Raw genomic sequence first — 21,763 nt, 5'->3', positions numbered from 1 at the left:
GTGGGACTCATATGCAGCCCACAATGTGTTACCTGGTTGGCAGGGCACCAGCAGCCCAGAGCCTGACCTCGGACCCTATGGGGCTGGCCAGCTGCCCTGGACCCCACTATGAACCCCTGCCGCCTGGCTGCCCTGGGCTCCTGACCGCGCAGGACCGGCCAGGAGCCCCAGACTCCCGGCATGCGGGGCAGGCTGGCAGCCCTGTCCACACCGGGCAGCCCAGAGCCCTCCGCGCCAGGCAGCCTGGAACCAGGTGGACCTCGGCACGTGGGCTGGCCTTTAGCACACAGCTGAGCTGGGCCGCAGCTGTGTGCTAATCGGGCTGCATGCGGTCCGCGGGTTGAGAACCACTAGTGTATACTCAGGCCATATCTACACTTACGCTCTTACGGTGGCACAGCTGTACCAATATAGCTGTGTCGCTGTAAGAGCATTCGTATAGCCGTCTTATGCTGATGCGAGAGAGCTCTCCCGTCGACATAAAACCAGTTCAATGAAAGGCGATAGCTATGGCGGTTGGAGAGCCTCTCCCGCTGACATAGCATGCTACACACGAGCACTTATGCTGGCAAAATGTGTGTCACTCTGGGGTGGGTTGTTGTTTTTTTCTCTAGACCCCTGAGTAACAAATGTTTTGCCAACATAAGTGCTAATATAGACATGGCATCAAATTCTGCCCTCACCCCTCCCTGTCTCTTTGTGGAGGCTAGCTGTACTTTGGCCCCAGGCTCAAGCAGCCCTTTTGTTCAGGAAAGGGAAAGACTATGATTGCAAGCAGCTCCAGCAGGAAGAGAGGAGAGCTCCTTGCACCATGCCTCCATTGCCTGCCTAGACAGGGCTGGCCACAATCTAGCCATTTAGATTTTACACCACAGCTAGTAAATACAGTCCACAGACCACCTAATGAATGCCTTTCACACACTTGCATACTGTAGGGTAATATTTAAATTAGATAGTGACTTGGGTCACTAGGTCCTATCTTCTCTGGGCCTCAGTTTCTATCTGTAAAATGGGGTTAACAAAACTTACTCTGGATATTGTGATATTAATCAGTTAATATTTGTGCTGCGCTTTGAGACTCAGTTGGAAACAGTTGTAGAAGTGCTGTGTTATCTTGTTCAAGTTTCAATGACTTCAACTTTAAACAGCTGAGATAAATAGTATCCCCTGTATTTTCAGGATTCTCACTTTGATTGCATAGAAAAGTTCTTGGTAGACTATAAATATATATTTTAAATTAATGTATTTTAATGAGGCAAGGTTGGTGAGGCAATATCTTTTATTGGAGCAACTTCTGTTGGCAAGAGAAGTTGACCCAATAAAAGATATTCTCTTATCCACCTTGTCTCTTCAATAGGAGATAATTGCCATGGCCAGAGACCATCTGACTTTTTAAACCTTTATTTTGCCTCCAGACAGAACAACATTAAATGTTAAAACCATTGATTAGAAGGACTGGCTTTGCAAAGGAGTTGTCATTTAACACAGCTGGCCTCCTTAAGGTGCAAGAAATAAAATTGCTTTTAAAGACCTCTAAGCTTTTCTAACATTTGGCATTAGATAGCTGGAAATAAAATTACGCCTGTATGTTGCACTCAAAGTGATATTTAGTATTTTCAGTAACAGAGCAGGCAAAAAGTGTAGAAATTGTGAATAACAATTCACATTTTGTGTGTATTTCCATATACCACTATTCTTTTTCCTTCATGCCCACTACAGGGCCCAACATTTGGAATCTTCCTCTTGTCAAGATTCCTATGCACCTAATTCTGTTGAAAGAGCACAAGAGGAAAGAGGAGAGTGGCTTTGTGTGTTCTCTAAACTGACAGAGGTCCCAAGCAGGGAAATCTTGAAGATCTAGTAGCCAGTGCAGAGGCCCAGGACATGAATACAGACGCCTGTGTTGTTATCTAGGTCTCTCCCATGGCAACATGGCGTGCTCCTATTGATTCTCTGACCATACCTGGGCCAAAACCCCACATGATAGCACATTGATGGCCTGTGCAAAGGACAATGTTGACACTGTCGGTCTTCTCATACGCTGGGCAATTCCTGTGATTTACGGTGTGGTGATGTTGCAGGACATGGCTCTCCACAGGCCATGCTCACTCCCAGTTCTGCCACATTCCTCCCTCTTCCAAAACAATGAGCCCAAAATACAGAAAAATATGTCTTCCATAGAATTGGCAGGAGTGGGAGATGATGGTATGTTTGCACCTTCTTGGCAGTCTCAACGGGTTTCGGTCATTTGGCCCAGAATGGACCATTTTGATGTTTTCACATGGATAAAGATGAAGTAACAATAACTATTACCGTCTGATGGCGGTCTAGCCTATGTAGCATGAAATGATGATAGCGTCAGTCTGTCTCCTGGTGGAGACATATCCACATTGCAAAATTTGCCCCGCCTCAGCAGTCTCAAATTAGATTTGCGTGCCACACAGAAACTAGGACGTCCAATGTTTTGCGCTCAAAATGTTGGATATGGTTGAAACCAGTTTGAAAATTTGGCCCCAGTTACTTGCATATTGTGGATTGCACCTTTGAAAGATGATCCAGTTTTCTTCATTGAATATGATTTTAAATCTGCCAGGTGATTATTTTACAGAAAAAAATTAAATCCAGCAGGTCATTTTGTATGAGAGGCCCTCAGCTTTGAAGATCACTTGTTCCTTGGTCCAAAATAAACAGTATTAGTTGACCTTCAAGGCATGCTTCAAGACCTGTCTTTTTACCTCGTTTTTTGGGCCTGATAATGCTGCTCATTGTGGGTTAAGAGGGGTATTGTTGGAGGCCTGATTGATGTGCATATTTTCAGGTTTGTATTTTGTTAATGTATTTTTTAAATTATGTCTGGGTTTTTTGTTACATAAATCTATAAAAAATAAGTAAAATGAAAAATTGATGCAAGTGAATAATGTAATACAAATAATACTAAGCATAGATAGGTGAGGAGGGAAGCTCTTGGACTGCTTAAAAACCACCTCTGTTTTGTCAGGTCATAGGATTCAGTCTGCAGCCAGAACACAGTAAACCCTAACAGACACCAAGTGATGAGAGCAATGAAAAATGCTGGAACAACTGAGGAAAATCAAGAGTGATTTTAATCTTAATTCTACCCTCCTCATAAAAGAGTAAGAGTCGTATCAATCTCTCTCTCATCCTCTGAATTTAAGAACCATGCAGTCTCTTGCTGTAGGTGCACTTACTACAGTAACTCTCTGACGAGCACAACTTTTCTGAATATCGTGAAGAGTATTCAGAGTTAATAAATTTGTAAAATATCTTGACAATCAAGCTATTGGGAGTCCATTCAAATGATTTTAATATTGAAGTTCTCTGTAAGAATCAAGCACTTGCTGAGAGTCATTAACTAAGAATTAGCATTTTAAGTCTGAATGAGATAACAGTAGTAAAATAATATTTAAATGTAATTCTTGCAGACTTATTTAAATTTGTATTGTTCATTACACAGACTGAAGTAATGTCCAACATGTCCAGGTGTTTCCTTTAAAAGCAAAAACTGGCCAAAATATTTTTTTCTTGGCACTTTATGGTCATTCAACCTTTTCTTCTATTGAAGAGACAACACAGCCACAACAATCTGTATAGTTGGGACTGCATCTGCTTTGCCCATTTGTTTTGTATGTTGAAGTCAGCTTCCTCCATTTAATTAGTGGCATAAATAAGAGTTTTAGTTATGGGCAAACTTCAGATGTTCTATTTTGGACAAACCCCAAAGAACTGACTGCTCATCTGAACCTTTTGAAGTCTCCTCCCTGCCAAACCCTGTCCTCATTCATATGCTTCCTTCAGTTCCTGCCACCTTATCCAGATTCCTGAAGCTAGTAACCCTTATATTTATCACCCTAATATTCATACCCCTTTGTGTTTGTCTGGTGAGGGTTCAACAGGTCTAGCAGACTCTGCTCACCCAGCTGCTATCATAAAATCCTGTGCACTCTAGGGCTGCATAGGTCGGGGGCTGTTCTACACACCCTTCATTCTGTAGGTTCTAAGATGAGATACAGAGCTGGCAAAACTTGGCTCCCACCTTTATTCTCTCCCACTGAGGTTCCCTTCCTGTCCCTCCTACTTCCTGAGCCCTTCCTCACCCTCCCTCCATGCTCTGCTGCCTACCGTTGCAGCTTTAGTACTATTTTTTTTTTTACCCCAGCCGGAGCAGCAGCTGTGAGCCACCTCTGCTCTGCTGTTTCCTGGAGGAAATAGGACCCAGCAGTGAGGGACACATTGGGCATGTAAACTAAAGGAGGAGGGAGAGGCAGGGGTCAGAGTGAGCTGTTTCCAAGAATCCTGACTGGCCCCTCCCCCCAACAGCCACAGACCATCCCTTTTCCTTATGACAGTAGATCATAGAGCCCTGACGCAGGAAGCAGTGCACAAAGGATCAAGTTGCCTGGCCCAGCCCCAGCGGAACTGAAGGAGTGCTCTGGCTGGCCAGACAGGATAGCCTAGGGAGCAGCCTCTGATGTTTTACTGTGTAGCAGGCTTGATCCCCAGAATGAAGAGTCATTGAGTGGAGTGATTCAAGGGAAGCAGCTCAAGCATGCAATGTGGCTGGCCAGGGGCAGGACATCAGCACTGCAGGGGAGGGGCGGGTGTGGCAGTGACATCACAAGGGCCTTTTGCAGGCCCTCAGCCTATTGGACAAAGGTGGTGGGAAGGCGATGATCTCACAGAGAGACCCTGACATCAGCCAGGCAGGACAGTGGTGCAAGACGGGGGCAACCTCAGAGACCCCTGTGGCTTTGCCTCAGCAAGTCTCCTTCTCGAGGTCTCTGCTTAAGGATTGAGAGAGAATTTATTTTTAGATATGTGAGCGGGAGGAGGACCTTCTTTGGAGTTTTCTCTTTTTCTTTGACTGATTTTTCTAGAAAACAGACATCCCTCTTTAGAAGGTAAGAGCCTCCAAGAGGTTTGGAACCTGATCAGTCTGATCCATCAGGTGCCGGCTGAATTCTAGGCATGGAAAACACTAGACTGAGGTAGCAGAATTTTATTCCCCACCTAGGACTTTCTCCCTTGGAATCACTGGGGACATTGGGGTTTCTCCTTTTTGTTTTCCCTTTTTCCTCTGTCCCTCCCTCCCTCCTTTCTCTTCTCTTGCAGCTTTTGTCCTTTTCCCCTGTGCTCCTCCATCACCAGGAGCTGTGTATGTGGGTGTGGAGGGGGCGGTGGGGGTTTGCTCTCCAACTCTCATTGTGGGAGGCCCTCACACAAAGAGCTGGAACAGTGCTCTAAGAGTGGTTCCCTCCGGAGGTGACCTAGGCCATTTTTGGGAGTTAGGACATCTGGTGAGAACTCTCGGCTTCCTCCCTCTGAGTCTCAACGCTGAGCATGGGCCTATTGTGAGGGAAGAGACTCAGGTCCTTGTTACTCTGTTTTCAGACCAAGGAAATAAGTCATAATCAATGAAAATCAAGGCATTGCACTTTGCCTGGGTGGTCCACCAGTGACCTACCTTGAATGTGGGAAAACATTTTTCCTGGGTCTGTAAATTGGACCCACCCAATGTACTTTAAGCTCTTAAAATAGGCAACTGTAATTCAAGAGATATGAGATTCCTATCAACTGTGTGTCTGCCTCCCGTTAAAAAAACACTGTTTCAGGATGTGGCTGAAATAGTCAATCTCATTGAATTAAAAAAATATTTTTGTTTGACTCCCTGGGAGAATTGCACATACATTGATTCAGAGGATTTATTAGTAAGTTAAGGACAATTCAGCAAAATTGCCCCTGGGACACTGGAGGCAAGGGCTGTACTTCCCTTTGCAGAGAGAGAAAAAAATCTCCCTTTCTGGTGTATAATCCATTAGAATTGAGATTACAAAGATTAAACAAGTCCCTCAGTAAGTCTGAAATTAGGGCTTTTTCTAAAAGTAATACTAAAACTCCTAATAGTTTGAGGGTTATGCAGAAATGTACATAGTCCTTTCTGCCAGCCCTCACCAAGTCCAACTGCTACCGGTAGGAGATTCGAATTGCAAATGCAGTGTCTCTTCTGCTAATGCTCTACCTAAAGATCTATTTCTTGCTCTCTTTCTCACACACACAGGGATAGGGGAAAAGGTGACCCCTGTTCTTGCAAGGGTGAGTTAGTCAAATATTCTTCTGATGCAAGGTTTTTGGACATATTTGGGAAGGGCAGCTCCATAGGATTTGAGCAAATTCTAATGTAGAGGGAAGTAATTTCTTCAGGTTGGCCAGCAAACTACGTGAAAGAAGATTGTATTGTTCAGTCTCCCAACATTTTACATAAGGAAAATTACTACAATCCTCCAATTATTGTTTTAAATATGTTTTAGTTTAACATATTTTAGTTTGGCTGATTTTATGTTTTTGCGGTAATGATGATATCCCAGTCTCATTCTAAAGTCAGGATTTCCTCTACTGTTGGAAAAATCTAATTTGGGACGGTAGCTTTGGTCAATGCTGCTGTTTGTCCCTAGTAAAGTTTACAGTTTGTCTCTAGTTTTTGAAGGTTTGTAAGAAGAGGTTTATGAAAAGCTGGCATATGTTGCACAGTTCAAACCACATTGCTGGGGGAGATGGATATATTTTTGTCTTGCATCCTCCATATGCAATGAACCTTATTCGTCATGCAGTTTGAGGGACTTTCAGATAGAATCCTAATAGCACGTGGGGATTTGGTTTAGTGTTTTTAAAAGTCTTTCCTGACCTCCTTTGGTGCTTGTGGATGCAGTTTTATTGCATCTTCTATTAGAGTTCTCAAGTTCTATTGAGAAAGTTTGACAAAATTACAGAGATCCTTTGCTATGCAGTGCAGGTGGGAGCAATTGGTAGGCAATGGGAAGGAGTGGAGAGCAACAGTTGGTTATAGCCTTCTCTCCAAATCCTGGACACTGCAGGAGTCTCTCTGGTGGGCCTGGGCTCTTCAGCTTTTGGCTGTAGCCTGGGAAGGAACTGCTGTCTGTGATCTGCTCATCTCAAGTCTGAGCAGATTGAACACTGGAAAGTTGTATCAGCAGATGGATGTAGCCACCACTGAGAGTGGTGCCTGCAGCCTGGCTGCTGTACTGTGGGGGAACCGTGGCATACTGAGGAAGCGAGGAATTCAAGATGCTGTGTGGAGGCACTGAGTTCTCTGCACATAAGCTCCTGCTATCTTTATCTGTCATGAGATCTTTACCCATCCGCTGGTATCGGGGCTCCTAGTTTCAGGAAGGAATGGGAGAAAGTAAATTCTCCCCAAGCCTCAGTGAAACAGATGGATAGGAAGCAGGGCTGGCTCCAGCATTTTTGCTGCCCCAAGCTGCGAAAAATAAAGCTGCCATCGGCGGCAATTCAGCAGCAGATCCTTCCCTCTGAGAGGGACCAAGGGACCCGCCGCTGCATTGCCGCCGAAGAGCCGGACGTGCCACCCCAAGAACCTGCTTGCTGCACTGGTGCCTGGAGTCAGCCCTGATAGGAAGGAAAAATCTGAGAGTGGGAATTTGTGAAGTTTCCATCCCTCTTCCTGGGATAACTCAGGCTGATGCAGTGTGTGGCCCAATAAGTGAAATGATCAGTTAACAGAACTAATGTAACAAAGAAACAAATGGAGAACTGTGGGTATGTCTGCCCTGTCCCTGGAGGTGAGCCTCCCAGCCGGGTAGACAGACTGAGCTAGTGGGCTAAAAATAGCAGTTTGGAGGTTATAACTTGGGCTGCAGCTCTGACTTTCAAACCCACCTGACTCCCTAGGTTTGAGAGCCGGAGCTCCAAGCCCAAGCTACAATGGCCACACCTGTATTTTTAGCGCACTAGCTCAAGTCCTACTAGTGTGAGTCTGTCTACCCAGGCTGGGAGGCTCACTCCCAGCTGAGGTGTAGACATACCCTAAAAGGTTATTAGGAAAGGAGAAATAATATGCAAAAATACAAGATAACCAGTTCTGAAGAAAAGGCTAAACTTAACAGCCCCAAGCACAAAAGAAAAAGTTCATGACTTGCTCTCTTGAGACTCAAAATGTTCAGATACGACCCTTTTGTGACGCATTTGCCTGTGTATCCTTTTTCTCCAGCTGCAGACTTTTCAAAGCTGATAGCGAAACATACATTGTTGAGCAAGACCTGACCTCGAGCTAACTAAGATCTTTCCAGTTCTGATTTTATTGTTTTTATGATATAAGGAAAGCTTAATATTCTGGGGCTTTCACTCATTCTCTGACAGCTAAGTTTGCCCTTTTTGTCATTTGAACTACCAATTGCTATTTCTTCATTTCATAGGCTTGGAGAACTGGGACTTTTTTTATATACTATCCTTTCTGAATTTCCATTCAGAGATGGATATTGTAAGATATATCACTATTCTTTGGGTGGATTTTCAACATACTTACAGAAATAGTATTTCTGTTATTCTTTTTTCTGAAACTCGGTATGGGGATTCCCAAGGAGGATGTGAACATTCTCTCCAGAGAGGGTTTTCAGATGTACCAAGTGCTTCTGTTTATATTTATCATGTGTTTTATATAATCTGTCTTGTGGCTAATAAAGCAACTATTTCACTTTCTCTTCTTGAGGTCAAAGAGCTTCTTAATGCCATTAGGCATCTTTCTGTAAATTATGAAGTAATTAATCAGCATTTTAGTTCATGTAAAAGTTCATCAGATATTGTTTAATAAACAGATGCCAGTTTAGGTAGAAAGCAGCTAAGAAGCTGTGGCTGATCAGTTCCCCCCCCCCCCCCGTGCCTGTTTTTTTTAAATACTTCTCTTGAGGCCCTTTGTGTTCTAAGGAATCTTACATAGCTTCAAGTAAAAATGAATAATTGTTTACCACTGCAGTTTGGGACCTAATGTAACTGATCTTAATCAAGCCCATCACTCTGGGATATGAGCATGAGTCATATTTACTGTTCTAAACTCTCCTTTCAACAGTGCTACCTACAGAAGGCAACAGTGAGAATTCTCTATCCATTCTGCTAGCTGCAGCCAATCAACTGAATCTGTATTGCAATACATTGCCGCATGGTGGGCCAGATTCTGATTGGCCCCAGCGTGGGTGGATAGTGGTTGAGATGGTGCACGGAGCCTCCTCTCCCCTTTGCCTGGGTAAGGGGCAGGCAGAATTCCAGTCCCTGGGCTCAGAGGAGCACAGAGCTGGTCCATCTTGCCCCAAAGAGGGAGTATAAGAGGTGGTGGCAGGGCTATCGTACCTCCACAGACATTAGAGAAAAGAGCTAGTTGGCTGCCCAGAGGTAAATAAGTTCCACTCTACAAAGAGGTGCAGTAGCAGGTTTGCAGCCTATGTCCCCGCCCACAAGGCATTTTGGTGCTTGGTGCTGCCCCCACCCACACTGGGGAGCAGAGCCATATCCCCCTGTCCTATGGACTGTGCCTAAAGGTCAGAATCCCGCCTTGCATTAGCGCTGTGGCAGTGTACTGCATGCTGTAGGGTGGTTGCAGGAAAGGTGTAAATGAACTCTGCCGAACTTGCTGCAGTCCTAGCGGTGCACTCTTTTAAATGTAGTCAATAAAATCAATATTTTGACAATCAACCTTTCTTCCCATTAGACAATAACCAATTTTGAAAAGGCTGTTAGCTGTTTCTAACGTGTTTGGTTACCAAAGCCTGCTAGAGCTATTAGCTCTGATGACAGTATAACATGTGGATATGCTACACAGCAGCCGGGAGCGTGGGTAGACAGCTATGTGCCAGCTGTGCAAAAGCTAGTGGGATAAAAATAGCAGTGTGGCCATGGCGGCCCAGGCAGCAGCTCAAACAAGCCACCTGAGCACACACCCAGAGGTTGGGTAGGATTATAATTGGGCAGCTAGCCCCTTCTGCCATCGCCACTCTTTTTGTTTTCGTGTACATCTACCTGCCCTGGGAAGCACTCTCCCAGCTTCTGAAAATGTGGAGTGCACTGCGGGGCCAGGACAGCCCCTACAGGGGATGAGGAGGGAGCACCACACTTCCAGCACCATTCCGCCACCAGACCTGCTCCGCCTCCATGCCCAGCTCCGCCCTCACTCCCTCTCCGCTCCCAGACCAGCTCCAACCCCAGCCGCAGCTCCACTGCCCCCTGCTCTGCCCCCAGCCACAGCTCCACTCTGCCCCCTGCTCTGACCTCAGACTAGCTCTGACCCCAGCCACAGCTCCACTCTGCCCCCTCCTCTGACCCCATTCCAACTCCAATCCCAGCCACAACTCCACAGCGCCACCTGCTCCGGCCCCAGCCCACTCTTCTGTCTTTTCCTTTCCACCCCTAGACCAGCTCCTCCCCATCCCCAGTTTTGCCCCCATCTCTGCCTGCAGCCCAGATTCCTCTGCTAAGGAAGTCTGTGCAGTAATGGAGTGGGGGCATTAGTGGTAAGCGGTGGCATGACTGTAAAATACCCTGTGTGGCTCTCAGCCACTCTCTAATATGGGTTACACTATTATGGGGGGAAGGAGCTGGGACCTGTTGGAATGCCATCACAAGGGAAGGGATTGTTTGGGGCTGTTACAGATTTTAAGGAATCATAGATTTGTGTTTATTTCTTGTGGAAGGCACCCAGATTCTACAGTGATAAACAACATTATAAAAACCTAGTTAGACAGGGAGCCAGAGCCCATTAGACGGTCATGTAGGTGGGAGGAGGCTCCTTATCTAAACTGATCCAAATCAGAGAAAAAGGACTGAGGGTTGAGCAAAGGTTCAGGCAAGTTATTAACTCTTTGAACCATTTTGCCCTGCCCTACCATACATTTTCCCTGTTAACAGCTAACCTGTAACTGGATCAAAATAACCCTTTCACCTGCTGGTTTTATAAATCAGTGAAGACTAAAGACATACTTGTACATGGGACACTTACAAAACTGCTAACGTGTCTGGACTGGACAGTGTAATTCTAGTTAAAAACAACAGTAAGAATAAATCGAGGAGACTTTGTTGTTTTCTTGTGGAAAGCCAGGTTCCTACATGAATTCCTTCAATACTTTTCTTGGTATTTTGGTATATCGTTATGACCAGCAACTTGCCCTTCTTTCTGCAGAAGGATTTGCAATTTTCTCTAGTGCCACTCCATAGTTACAGGTTATGTTTTTGACACATAAAGTAACTTCACAGCAGCAAATACTTATTTGAAATGCTGATCACTGTATTACTAAGAATGTTTTTAATAGCTTTAGTTTTGAAAATTCAAAAGAATGTAAGAATTTAAGACTAAGAAATACTTAGAACATAGTGGGTATAAGATTAGTTGAATTAAACCTCAGAGACATCTACCAAATTCTTAAAATAAGAATCTTGAATATTTGAGTTGAGAAGGCAACATTGCTGGGACAAGATAGGATGTCTAATAAGATAGAGAGAACTAGATTTCTGAACATATATATACTGTATAGTAAGAACTTCATTGATCATACTGTAGTGTGTTTTTTACGGTACAGCCTGAAAGTGTATAATATTCAGGAAGGCAGGTATGGTGATACACATACAGAGATGTCCCTGCATGGTTTCATACTTTAAGCTTATGAATCAGTTTAGTATCCATTATTTCTGAGCACTGTTCATCAAGTCTGACTCAGACTTTAAAGGTCAACTATAAGTCACTAGGTTTTTAAGAAAAATGCAATATTTCATGTATAATTTCAATAATGCTGTATTTGTCGGTATTTCCCCCCACCTTCATCCTTTATTGAATAAAACAGATGCCATTGATTTCCACTCCTACTCACTCAAGAATTTGTAATTTTTAACCACGCAGTTGTAACTAAATTTGTGATATGTTCTACCGTTACTGGGGCACATGAATAAGAAGCATGAAAAAGCTGACTTATTATTTATTCTTCATATGAATACAAACACAAAGGGTCAAACCTGCAGTTCTTAATCATTCCACATCCCATAATGTTAACAGAACTTTCATCAGATTATAGGCTGAGTAAGGACAGCAAAATTTGTCCCATATTGTTTTAAGATTTTCATAGTCCTCACAATAGCTATAATGAATGCTCTGAAGGTATATTTTAAAATGATAATCTGTTTTAAGTGACTATGTTTTCAATGCTCAAGATTTGTGTTTAACAAGTTTCTATTTTCTTTAATTGCTTGCATCAGCTAATTTAATGCAATGAGATGGAGAAGTTGGTTTAAAAAATTGAGTGAATAATTGGTAGCTTACTGGGAAAATTATACTTGAAAGGTACTGAACAGATGATAAAACCTATTTTGGAGACTTGATAAACCAGGTGGGTTCCTTACAGACTGGATACAAGGCAGACTCTCTGGCAAAGGATTGAATAGTCTATTTTGTCTTTGAAAACAGTTTGTTTTGGCTGGGTTTAAAAGTGAAGCTGGCAAATAGGGAGGGCAGCACAGCTTTCACACAGGATGGTCTTTTTTTCTCATGACAGCTAATGGGAATGCATTTGGCAATACCAATGCTGGCTTCTTTCAAAGATTAAAACAAAAAACCTTTCATGTGTGAATAACATGTTACAGGCATGAGAATTAATGCTATATCTCATGTTGTTTTATTATGTAGATTGTTGGAAAGGATTTAGTTAGCCCACCTAAGCTAAAGGAGACTGGAGAACGGAGGTCTGCAGTTTGCTTCAGGAAATTTCTGATTTCATCAATGTGTGAATGGCCCCACCTCGTCCTTGCCCCTCTCCACTGTCTTTGGGATGAAGAGAATGCTTAGGGGCAGGGGCAGTGGAACATGCTGGCTGGGGCACCCAGACAAGGGTGAGGAGATGTTTTATTTGCAAAGGGGTGGGGGGTGGGAGAGGTTAACTAACAGGACATGTGCCTAACAGCACCTTGAATGCTTTGTAAACGTTGTGTATTCTTATCTGTCTGTCTTGTCTATTTAGGTCCCAATCCTGCAATTCATAGTGTGCAAATAGATTCCTGTGCCTACATGTGGCCCAAATGAAGTCAAAGGGGTTCTGCCCAGGTGCAGCAACTGCCCACATGCTAACTGCTGTAGGATTGGAGCCTTAGGTTGTGACCTTTTCAGGGCTTGGCGTATGTCTTTCTATGTGTTTGTATAATACCTACCCAGATCTTGATTGGTGTCTCTGGGCATCAACAAGAATTATTTTTAAAAATGATAAATAGATTGAAAATTCAATCAAGGTGATCCAGATTATAATTGGAATGTTTTAAAACTAATTTGGAGATAATAGTTGAAAGCCTTTTTGGAAGCCCTGATGTACCCTTGTCTTTACTCCAGTCACCTTCCTTTCACCAAAAGGCAGCAGCACAAAGAAGAAGGTGACAGTGAAAAGCTAGGAAGAGGAGGGGGAAAAGGAAAGGAAAGGAAGGGAAAAGTTAATTTATGAAGAACAAATAATAGTAAACAATAGTGAGATGCACACTCAACAAACCAAAGTAGTCCTATTATTGTGGCAGATGTCACAAGGTGGTACTGTTACACATAATCTTCCAAGTTCTTTTACTTAGTGTGTGAGCAAATGTTCATTCTTGGGAAGACATGGTGTGGTATTAGTTTTTTGTTATGCAGAGTTCTCTGTAGAACCAGTGGTCTGGGAGAGGGAGTTGTGTGAGCAGCAGCAGGGTTTGTTCTCTGCTTTTGGCCTCTGATATCAGAGTCAATTCTTGGGGCAGTGTTGCTCCCTGGTAACCAGGCACTGGTGTTGGGCTGAGATTCCTGAGAGAAGGGGCTGCCCTGCCTGCTGTTAGACCACCTGTGCTCCAGAAGTGTGCATGCATGTATGTATAGTGGAGGAGCAACGTTGATGTCAGAATGGGATATAGGTGTTGGAAGAAGAGACATCAAAATGAACTTCTCTCACTTGATCTTTGTCATTCTCTCCCCACTGCACTAAGTTGTCTGTCCATCTTTTGCTATATTATATATAAATATAGGGGATAAACGTGTACAGGCTCACAAGATTAGACCATTATGCTTTGAGCCAGGTCTTAAATTCTCCCCGAGTATTTCCTGGAGCCACGGGGCTTCAGCCCCCTAGGGTGTGCCGGGCTCTGGGCTTCTACTCACAGGATGCGCCGAGGATCTGGCGGGTTTGAAAATATTTACTGGAGCTCTGCTCTGGGCGGCTCCGACTGAATTTAAACCCTGCTTTGAACCTGCAAATATCTACATGTGGAATTTTACTCTTTGATTGCCATTGAGAGACCATACCTAGCTCTTATATAGCCCAACACCAGTAGATCTCAAAGTGCTTTACAAATACAGATATGGAAGTGAAATGCCTAAGTTTACACAGTAGGCCAGGGTAGAGACGGGAACAGAATCCAGAATCTCCTGATTCCCTGCCTGGAGCCTGTCCATTGAATGAAATTACCAGAATGTGTTGATTTGTGAATAGACAGCTCAGCAGGTAGCTGCTTGAACAGCAACTCTTCCACTGTTCCTTTCCTAGCAAGAAAACACTTGTAACCCTATTTTTAAGAAGCTTTGAATTTTCTCAAACTTTAGCCAATTCTTCAAAGTAGGTTAATTTAACATTTGTGTGCACTGCTAGATCAGGCTGGGATGGAGAGTATAGCAGGAGGGACTTAGCTAATCAGAGATAAATCAGTGGAATGTAAGCCAGCTGGGAGCTCCATGTTTCTGGAATGCTTAGGTACCATGAAGATTCTGTCACAGGAACAATGCATTTTTGAGAGTGGGAGGAGGAAGAAAGAAAAAGGCAATATAACCTCAGTTTTGATTACTCCTCCATCTCTCACGTAAACTAGAGAATGAAGTTAAACTGGCAGTGCTCCAGCGTAAAGCTCTTTTCACTTTTTATAATTAAATGGAAAGTTTCAACATGTACAGTTTCTTCAGCATGTACATCAGTCACTTAGTAAGTTAATTGACATGCAGCAAAATCTGTGTTTTATATAAATAGTAGCCTGCTTTTTAGTTTATTTGTGTGCATTTTGTTATGAACATGTTTTAATGTAAATGGTCAAATTCATCCCTGGTGTATATCAGTGGGCTTCAGTAGAGTTTCACCAGAGATTAATTTGTTGTTACTATTGCTCCTACAATGTTCAAGAGGATGTTCAAACACAAAAAAGTGCATAGTCTCTGTCCTGAGTAAATGGGACTTGAGCTCCTAACAGGTTTGTCAATAAAATTAACTGAAACATAATATAATGTTATAAGAAAACCACTAACTACAGTTATTGAATTCAGATGTTTATTTCCTCCCCTGCTTTACAAAAAGGGAGTCATTTGCAAAATTTAAATTTTATATACCTCTTCTAAAAAAAAGTGTGGATTTATGGTTGCCTTCCTTTTGCCACCCTAACAACCCTAACAGAGGAAAGAAATTAAAAAAATAAATCCTTATCCCTTGAATCTCATTTCTCCTTATTCACCCCATTATTTCCCTCATGATTTTTTGGTGTTAGTAAATATAGTGATGACAGTAGAAGGGATAACAGCAGAGCCTGCCCTTCTGCGGGTCCAGTAATTCCAAGATCATTGCATTCGAACATAGGATGGTTCAATGTAGGAACACCAAATTGGAACATATTCTTTTGGATTGTATTAGGGGTGGGGGAGGGGTAGCAGTCTACTAGGTGGATTTTGGCAGGTGGTGAATGGATTCAGGTTGGAGTGCATTTATCTTCTTAAAGACTCCTCCTCCTAAAGAATCCCTTTGGAAACCTGAACCAATGAACTGACTCTCACAGGGTTTTATGATCAGGAAAGGTTTTTATTCAGTTCAAAGTTGGGTACTTGGTAGGGGTTGAACAAAACCACATAGGCACAAGTAATGCCAAAGACTGAGGCATGGGTAGGAAACATATGTCACTGTCCGGGGATTAGGATGTGGATGGGTAAGGGGAATGTGTCACTGCATGTCAGTGGTGGGAACATGTCATTGGCTGGTGGTGGATGGCAGTACATGTCACTGGCTGGGAGTGTGCTTGTTTCTCTCCCACTTTGCTCAGTGGTCTTCCCACTTCTCCCCTGGCTCTAAGACTCCTAATTCTCCTTGGCATTCTTGCTTCTCCCCTCCCTCCAACGACATCTGTTGTCTTCTCCCTAAACTCAGGTTTGACTCTTTGATGAGTCCAGTGCTTTGTTTCCTTGTTGGTCTGATTACTGAATTTTCCCACTACTATCCAGTGGATTATTTACAGGTGTTGGGACACCCTATGCTTCATTTGTGGTGGTGGAGGACAGATTCCATAATCAGACAAGGAATTATGCACCGGGACTCAACACAAAGACAGTTGTTTTCTAAAGTGAGCATTATGGTAGTGAGAGGATAGAGGTGGAGAGGGAAAGTAGAAAGTTAGAATGAAATGAATCCGAATAGAACCTATGGTTTCAGTGTAATCTGCTGAGACACTGGGACTACTCTACTAAATTATGACCGCCCTTGACAAACAGACATTTATTCTTCTTTCTTGACGCTGGCAAGTTCCCACAGTCTTTCTCATCCCAAATTAAAACAAGAGCTACACAAGAAGGAAAAGGCAGTAGTTACCTACAGATAACATGTTAAACAAATGCCTTCAATAACCAATTGATGTCATGACAATTACTCTAAACCACCTTATACATAAATCCATATTCAAAAAACTAAACAGCTATGTGATAGGAACATTTAGGATGCATGGTTAAACACTCAGAAGTCATGAGATGCCAAAGGAAAGGTTGTGTACTCAACCTGAGCTCTGTCCAATGTATGTGTATGATCTGGTCTCTCTAACAATGCATAGTGTGACAAAGTAGCCCAATGGTGTTGAGCAGGGAGGCGGGATATATGACAAAGTCAGACCGGACGGCTGCAAGAGGGTGTGGGAAGTCAGATATGTTAGTCCTATAAGCTGAGAAGGGGTTACCTCAGGTCAATTAGGAACACTTTGATCCAGTTAAGGGCTGCCCGAGACCTTTTAAAACCAGGAGGGAGAGAGAGACAAGCTGCTACCAGGCTAGTGGCAGCAGGGAAGTAAGCTTTTCCAGGAGGGAAGGCTGTGCTTCTCCCCAAAGGGGAAGCAGACAAGTCTGAGTGCCTACTAGGGGAAGGACTGACACCCCAGGGCAGGCTACAGGGCAACCTGCAGCCCCAGTGAGAAGGCAGGGGAAGGTATCGCCCTTTGTTTTTATGTGTATGGGACTATTTCCCTTTTGTTTGGTGGAGGATCATCCCGTAGGCCTACCCTGAGGCCTACCCAGGAAATATGGCCAAAGGAGCACAGAAGGGGGAGGACAAACGCTGCCCAGAGTGGGGTGGGGCTGATTTACCCCAGGCCCACCATCACCAGAGGGGGAAGTGCTTGGTCCAGCGAGACAAAGGAAGTGCCTTGCCACAATAGTAACTTCATAAAACATTTTCTACAGCCTTAGATACATGTGACATCATCTAGGGTTTTGTGTATGCCAGAGGAACAGAGCCCAAGATGCACAGTGAATGGGACAAGGGTTCTTGTGAGCCCTTGCCTTACTCACTGCAAACCTTTCAACCTGTAGAAAAATAGTATGGTATTGTATCATTAAGTGATTGCATTGTAATGCAGATGCAGAAGGGGGAAGAGGTAACTTTGCACACATTCAACCTTGGCAATTCCTAAAATTTGCGTATGCTAGACAAACAACATCCAAGATGTGAGCCTGAGACAAGACCTCGTGCATACCACATAGGTATATATGGGCTGAGACAAGGGATTTTCTCAACCCCCAGTTTGTGCCTCTGCATTAGCTATTTCATAGTGCATAGAGACATTTACATATTTGAGTCTACATTCCTGCCCTCTCAAATCTCCTTGGGGTGTTGACTGACTATATTTTTCTTCACTTACTGGCCAAAACGGTGTTATACCATGTGAACTCACTAGTACGGAATGATTATTGCCTTCTCCCTCAGAGGTAGCTTTAATTTCATGGTGTTTCAAGCGGTTCTTGTATGTACACCAGTCGTGTCTGAGTTCCTTGTGAATGAATGGGGGTGTTAGAGAAACATAAGTCATTCTCACATTGTTACTCATTCACGCCAAAAGGTGTACGATTTGCCATGCTAGATCAAACCTGTGGCCCATCCAGCCCAGGACTCTGGTCTGGCAATAGCTAATGCCTCTGCTTCAAAAGAAAACAAAAAGCCCCATAATATACCTCGTCAGTTGTGCAAAGAAGTTGTACATTCTCGTTGAAACTATTTATTTCAGAATGACTTATCCTTCTTCCTGGAACAAAAAGAAAATAGCTGTATATTTTCTCTAACATTATGAATTATCATTTTTACTTTATTTATTTGCATTGGAATAGAGCCAAAAGACCTCAATTGGGATTGAGGCTCCAGCATACTGCACAAACAAATGAAGCATGGTCCTTAACCTTAAATCCATACAATTTAAATAGGTAGGCTTGGCCTGTGTGCGCGCCATTTTAAAGTGACCCTTAATCACTAAATGAAAGACCTTTTTGCTTTGGCAAACAGTTTGATTAACAGTCCTTTAGTTATTAGAAAATTCCTCCCTCAAGGTGCTTTCCATTCCTGGTGTGTTCCCAAGCATCTTTGCAGACACATTCCTGACTTGACAACAGTTCCACTTTTCAAATTGTTTGAAAAACAATACTTTTCACATGCCTTTCTCTCGTTCCATATGTAGTTGTCACTCTAGGTTGGCTGCACACAATTCAAAATAATACTTATTATTTTTTATTAAAACTGGAATAAATGGAAGTCTTCCAAGAGGCAAGGTCCTCATTTTGTGTGCATGTGAGAGGAGGGGCAGGGAGAGGGAGTGGGAGTGGGGCTGTTCAGGATATGAAGGCTATCTAATGCATCATGTTGAATATTTTACCTGTTGCAGTTTTATACTTTGATTTCCATTGCCCCATATACAGCAGCATTCTTGTAGCTGTCCAGCCTGCCTTAATCTTCACAAAGGAGGAGGAGTTGCTTTCAGAGCTTTTTATCCAGATGAATCCAAAATGCTTTCTAAATTCCAGTCAGTCTTCGTCTCTCTTATGCACCTGCTCGCTTATGTGTGTGCAAATGCTCATTCAGGCTCAACAACTGATTCCTGGCCAGACTACCAGGCCACCAGACCAGCTATGCTATGCAGTATGGCTTAGTGGAATCATAGAACATGTAGGATCTGATTGCCGCACTGAGTTGCGTTAATCAATCAACGTTGTGCATGGATCTTAATTGAGAGAGTAATGAGACTGTGCCTAGCGCACTCCTGCTGTCATAGAAAATGTTAGGGGTCCAGGACATACAGTTTTCTGTGTAAAGTCCTGAGAGCTTGGTGCCATTTCTCCAAGTTTCAATGCTGGCAGGATTGCTCATGGAACAGCGTGGCTCCTACCGCTCTGCTTTTCCCCCATCTAGACCCCATAATAGCAAGAGCAGGATTTTGTCCTCTATATAAGGGCTTGCCCATAGACAAAAGTCACACCAGTAAAAGGTTGGTTGGCATAGTGTTACCCGCAAATCTGTTTTGGTGGAGTGCACTGTGCTGGTGCATGTGTCAGTGCTTGTGTGTAACAGCGCGCTGTGTCACTAGAAGTGTGGTGTTCTCCCTAAGATCTACACTGCTTGCAGGCTCTCTGCTTTAATGGAAACTTCTGATGTGTATTGTGGGATAACCTCTAGCACAGAGAATTCTGGAAATGTGAGATAAAGTGCCAGAATTCCGTTTGCTCTATCTACCTCTTTGTTGTGCCTGTTTCTGAACAACACACTGGAAACACGGCTGAGGACTTCGCTGCTCCAGTTCATTAGGAGAGAGAGATGCTTTTCACAGGGAAGGGGAAATTTATTTAACTGCTGAATCATTGCCAATATTGTCCAAGGAAGGCTTGTTTGTGATCTTACTGCAATCACTGCTTGTAAATTGTAAGAAAACTAAGTATCACATTTAATAAATTATCCATTTAAAGTCAGAAATAGGACAGGCATAATATACCAATGAGTATGTCAATTATCTTTTTGAGTTTGTCAGGTGATTAGATTTTAACTATTGAGTGCTAAACTGTAAGCCACTGAAAGTTTGGTTTCGCTTTGGCAACTTGTCATGTGCTTGCTTCTAATTTGCATTTAAATGTATACATTTATATGCAAATAAACACACACAAGCACAATAGTTGTTTGTATCTTCTTTGCTGGATGACTAGAAATTGCTTGTTAATTGAATTTACAGGAGATGAAAACAAAACAGCAAGACATTCACTATGTCATTAGAAAGGAAAAGACATGGGGCCTGATTCTTCACAGTGTTGTACAACTGTCTTGGCTCCTGTGCAATTACATTGGTGTAAAACTACTGTAACAAGTGTAGCACAGTGAAGAATCAGGCCCTTGGGCTCTGGCCTATTAGAAGCATTAGTCTTAGTAGGCGGTACCTCCATATCTAAGATAAATCACAACAAAGTGGGGGTTGTGAACTGTTAGGAGATCATGCAAAGTGTGTGACCTTCATGTCTGACTTTGGAAGCTACAACTTTAGCTGTTCTTTTCTTATTTTTATCTGCATAATGATTTCTTCACAGGCAGCTGTAGGATTCACTTCAGCTCTTCTGAGTCTGCAACAGCTCTCATTTCAGTTTGGGCAAGGGTTCCTCCCTTTGTTCTTCACCCAAGCTTAAAGCTGAACAAACACCTACAACTAGATGGTGTTTGATGAACATTAGTTGTCCCACATGGGCTGTATAAGAGGAGGCCTTTATTCTCTTTCAACTGACTAATTCCTTGGTCTTCACAACAGGTCCATTAGCAATGCTGTTGTTCTCTTGTTTACATACTGACATTGGTGAAGGGATAAGGAGGAAGGGCTAAGGAGAGTTCCCAGGCTTTGTAATGAGCTAATGCTTCTTATGGGATGTTAACTGCAGTATGCTCTGTTTTAATCAAACTCAGTTCAAGTGTTGCTGTTTAAACATCTGTAGAATAAACTGAAGAAAAGAGTTAATATAAAATCATAGTACATATACAACCTTTAAAGTGACCTATTGTATTAATTTATTCTAACCAAAAATACTTCTGAACTTTTTTCCTAAACATGATTTTCTTACTGGGTTACTGGAGACTTCCTCTTCATTTATTAGTTTAATTATTATTAAATATGGCCAGTGCATGGTGTGTGAGAGAGAGGGAGAGGTTTTTAGGACAATGTTCACACCCTCTCAAGTAAGATTATTGTAGCTGAGATGTCTTAGGGCATACTAATATTTTTAGGACCATTGGCAGGTCTTAGTCACTGCTCTAAATCCAACCAGTTCAATTAGAAACAACGTTCAACAGGAAGAGAAGCTTCCTGTTTTTGTTTTTTTTTAATCTCTCATGATTAAAGGAAAAAGAGTAAAGTTGAGAGGATGAAATAATAATTTCTTCACCCACATACAGTGCGCAGGATGACAACAAAGCTTTCTATCCTGGCTGCTGTCCTGTCATATTACTATCTGATAAACGGGAAAAGCTGCCCCAGGAAGAGGGGCAGGAGCAGACCGTTCAAAAAGGTTCAGTGGAATTGTTTAAAAAACACTGTTATAGCAATTCTGACTGATGATTTACAGATTTTTAAACACGTTGGAAAACAATGTTTTCTAGACTAGGTCCTTGCTAGACTACTAGCCAATCTCTAGACAGGGATACAGAAAAGGACCTAGGGATATAGAGCAGATGAGCCCAGGACTAAAGCTGGCTGGAAAAAGAGTGGGACGTACCTTCATCAGAATTTGCCAAGTCATCAAAATTAAAATGTCTTGCAGAGACTGTTAGTTTCTGGTGGAGTTCCAATGGAACCTAGGCTGGAACCTGGCCTGCCAGGCACGTTTGTCTGAAACCTGCCTGATTTCCTGCCAGCTTACCCATGG

At 43.0% G+C, this 21,763-nt stretch overlaps 1 protein-coding gene across 16 annotated transcripts in view; it reads left to right on the top strand.

The window, feature by feature from the left end:
• The window catches only part of PLEKHG4B (pleckstrin homology and RhoGEF domain containing G4B), a 199,072-nt gene that overhangs the window by 75,862 nt on the left and 101,447 nt on the right, over positions 1 to 21,763 (top strand). Inside the window, exon 1 of one of the 16 annotated variants that reach the window (XM_065584057.1) lies at positions 2,999 to 3,134. The exons of the other annotated variants lie outside the window; for them this stretch is intronic. The gene's annotated coding sequence lies outside the window, so the exon portion shown is untranslated. Of the gene's footprint in view, positions 1 to 2,998; positions 3,135 to 21,763 lie in introns of those variants that run through there. 16 annotated transcript variants of the gene reach the window in all.

The sequence above is a fragment of the Chrysemys picta genome, chromosome 2 (assembly GCF_011386835.1).
Source record: "Chrysemys picta bellii isolate R12L10 chromosome 2, ASM1138683v2, whole genome shotgun sequence".
Classification (NCBI taxonomy): domain Eukaryota; kingdom Metazoa; phylum Chordata; order Testudines; family Emydidae; genus Chrysemys; species Chrysemys picta.
Note: the sequence above shows the minus strand (reverse complement) of the source record. Positions and strands in the feature narration are given on the sequence as shown.